The following is a 4065-nucleotide window of genomic DNA, read 5'->3' as shown; positions in this document are numbered from 1 at the left end:
GTATGATCAAGGGACAGCAGGGTAGGTCCTATGAGGAAAGGTTGCGGGACCTGAACCTGTTCAGCCTTCAAAAGAGAAGGCTGAGGGGGGATCTTGTGGCCTGTTATAAACTGGTTAGGGGGGATCAGCAGGCGCTGGGGGAGTCCCTGTTCCCCCGAGCGCCGCAAGGAGTGACCAGGAACACTGGTCACAAGCTGGTGGAGGGAAGGTTTAAGTTGGACATCAGGAGGCGCTACTTCACAGTCAGGGCGGCTAGAGTCTGGAACCAGCTTCCAAGTGAGGTGGTGCAGGCTCCCACCCTGGGGGTTTTTAAGAGGAGGTTGGATGACCACCTTACTGGGGTCATTTGACCCCAGTGCTCTTCCTGCCATGGCAGGGGGTTGGACTAGATGATCTGCTCAGGTCCCTTCCAACCCTAGAAACTATGAAACTATGAAACTAAGAATAGGCCAGGAAAGATACACATATTGGAGAGCAGTTAGGTGCTAAATCTTCAGCATCTAATAGGCTTAATAGGATCTGGTCCTTAGAGTATAAAATACAGTAAAGATAGTGGCTAGGAACAGACATTACACATAAACCAGTTTAAATGATCAGAATAAACCAGTTTGAAAATGGCTGAAACCAGTTAGATATAAACCTGGCTGAATATAGTATCAGACTTAACTGACTTGACTCAAATTGGTTTATGTCCCACCCCCTTGCTGGTTTAAGATAAACCAGACACGCCCAGCATCCCAACAGGCTCTCTGGGCTGGGCAGGGCTCTCTGCTCCACAGCAGGGCTGTCCCCTCCCCTCTGCTCCCTGGCTGGAGCTCTGGCAGAGACTTGCAGACACAACACGGTCTACCTTGCTTCCCCCTGTCCTCTTTGCCCCTCCCCCCACTTGCTGCTTGCTGGGTAAGCAGGGATCCCCTCTCTCCAACCCTCCTATTTTCCACATCACAGACCCCAGCCCCACAGACCCTAGGCATGTGGCATGCTGCTAATGCTGACAGGTATCTCTATGTGTGTCTCTCTCCAATTTCACTGGGACAGGCAGGCAGAACAGTGACCACATAGGGCTGTTTGGAGCTAATCAACAGGTCAGCTGGTAAGCTGTTCAAAAAGAATTTGAAGTAATAGAGAAAGGTTATTGTTTTGCTAATGAGGTAATAAACACTGTTATCAGCCACTTGCTGGCTTGCTCACCTGTCAGCTTGCTGCAGACAGTATAAAGAAGCAGGGAAGGAGATTGAAAAGCTCTGTATCATCAACAGATGCATGCACTGCACACCACACCTTGCCTCAGGGTGCTGACAGGGGGTAGAGGTCTAACATCACTCCTGCTCCTTGAGCAGCAAACGGGGTGGTACAGGGAACCAAAATGTGCCTGTGCCTTTAAGGGCAGAAATAGCCTAGCAAACAAGCCTGGCAGACTACACAGGGCTCCACAGCTGCATGTTGCCTGAATAACAGGCCAACTAGGTAACTAGCTGGCACCTGCAGGTAGTGAGCTGACTGAAAGGAGTCAGAGCCCAGGGAACTTATAAGCTCAGGGCTGTGGCTGGCTGGGCTCACTTTCTCTTTGGCAACTTTCAGGAGAAGGAGCTCCTGCACAAGAAAGTTGCCTCATGCATCTGACTGTCTGCTTTGCTACCTCCAAATGCAATAAAGCACTAGGAGCTAAGGTGTATATTGTTCTAAGGGTGGGAGTTTGCCCTCTTAAAGGAGTAGAGTGGTGCCTTTATTGCTAATGTTATGTTATAGCCCAGGGTCTTAGGTTTTGTGTTATTGTTTGAATCAGTGGACCGGGATGAGGCTAATAGGGGATGAGGAGGCCTCATTGTGTATTGTGTAGAGTCCCAGTGCCAGAGGGATGAAAGCTGCGAGGGGCCAGAGAGCCCAGCACCACAGAACCACAAGCTGTAAGGGGTCAGAGACTCCAGCGCCTGAGAGACACAAGCTGCAGGGGCTGGAGAGCCAAGCACCACAGGGGCGCAAACTGAAAGGACTGAAGAACCCGGAGCCAGAGGGTCCCCAGAGCCAAGAACAAAGGATCCAGTGATAAGAAGAGATTGTGGGTTAGTGCCTCAACCCAGGACCCAACACAGTGGGTCTAGTCTAGAAGGCTTTGATATATCAAAGGGGTGAGGGGCTGAGTAGGCCGAGGCCCCAACAGAAAGCATAACAACAGTGTAACACCAGTGAGGCATGGGATGTGGTAAAGGGGAGGTTGGATCCATGCAGTTGACCCATAGGACCTGAGGTGCCCTGTGCATCACTGTATTGAAGAAAGGCCAGCAAATGGCCAACAGATCAGTGAGCTCAAGTAAGGTTCAGTGGACTGGGAATAAGCGAAGGCCCATGGGCAGCATCCCAAGTTATTTTTTCAACAAAGACCTGGCAGATGAGATAAGAGGGTACCCTCAGGACAGAGCTTGCATAGTCATGGAACTGCCAGGGGCATCATGGCCACCCCTGAAAATCTCACTCTGTGACATGTGGAAAAGTCTGGGATCATACAGGCAGACCTCCCTAATCAGAGTTTCCTGCCAGGGCCTGGCCACACCCCCCATCAGCTATGCACTGTGCAAGGAAGAGAGGACTGCTCTAGCACCCCTCAGCTTCTAACCTGAGCCACTCCAGGCATGTGCCTGAATGTCTGGCATGTCTGCTTAGTTACGAAGTAATTTGGCCTAGCCAAGTTAGACTAACCTGCAAAGATTGAATCAATTCAGGCTCAGGCTTTTTGAATGTTTGTCCCTGGCCACTAAGACTAGCACAGACAGTAAGTAAAGAAGGCACAGGCTGAAATAATAGCCTGCATTAATTTATCCATCCAAGATGAATAGAAGTATCACATACATATAGTAGCATCTGAAATCTTTATCAGAGTAAAAAAGGTGAGTGGCTAACTAGTGCTATTAAGAAATCCTTCTGTTCCTTTAGGAGTCTGGCTGATTCCCTGGTTTCATTCTTATTTTTAGCATCATAGATATATTTGTATAAGGTTAGTAAGTTATAGTTAGCAAACAACTGAATTCAATTTATTTTGTTTTCATGATAAAATGTTATATGCTCTCCTGCCCCCTTTGACCCTCCTAGGGATTACTTTCCCCTGGGCTTGGAGGATCGTCTCCTTAAGGAGCGACCACTCCCCTTGGACACCCGGCTCCCCTCCCCTCTGAGTCTTCAGCGCTTCTCCAACTATCCTCCTTAGCTCGTTGAAGTTCACCCTCCTAAAATCTAGGGCCACCACCTGACTGCTTGCCTTTGCCACCTTGCACTGGATGGTGAATTCCAGCAGGCAATGATCACTGTCACCCAGGTGGTTGAGCACCCGCAGCCCCCTCACCAGGTCATCGCCGGTGGCCAGCAGCAGGTCCAACAAGGCGTCTCCCCTGGTGGGGCTGTGCAACTCCTGGGTTAGATGGAGGTCCTGCATTCTGGCTAGGAACCTACGTGAGCAGTCAGACCTGGCTGACTGCTCTTCCCAGCAGATGTCTGGAAAGTTTAGGTCACCCATGATGACCACGTCCTTTGACCTAACTACCTCCGTGAGCTGACTTAAGAATTCCTGGTCTTACTCTTCCCCTTGGTTGGGTGGTCTGTATTAGACCCCCACCGTTAAATCTCTTTCCCCTCGACAGCTCTGTTGAAAAGTTATGTGTGTGAGTGTGTGTGTGTGTGTATGTGTATACACACATGTGTGTATATATATATGCGAGTGTGTGTGTGTATGTATATATATGTCTACAGTAAAAGCTCTGTTATCCAGCATCCCTCCATTTATAAGGTGTTTCACTTTCTAGTCAGACAAAATTCCTATTGAAATCAATGATTGTTTTGCCTGAATTACTTGTTTTAAGGAAAGCATTTTAGAATTACTTCAGTATAACCAATATATTTTGAATAACTTGGACGAAGATGAATATATGCCCACCATTGGCATGGATCTTGTGAGGCAGCATCTTGAGAGGCTGGACTCCCATAAATCAGCTGGTCCAGATAAGTTGCACCCAAGAGTGCTAAATGAACTGGCAGACAACATACCACAGCCACTGACAAGGATATTTATGAATT

The sequence above is a fragment of the Gavialis gangeticus genome, unplaced genomic scaffold (assembly GCF_001723915.1).
Source record: "Gavialis gangeticus isolate Ggan-Ray unplaced genomic scaffold, GavGan_comp1, whole genome shotgun sequence".
Taxonomy (NCBI): Eukaryota; Metazoa; Chordata; order Crocodylia; family Gavialidae; genus Gavialis; species Gavialis gangeticus.
The sequence above is the reverse complement of the archived record's forward strand: the minus strand, read 5'-3'. Positions refer to the sequence as shown.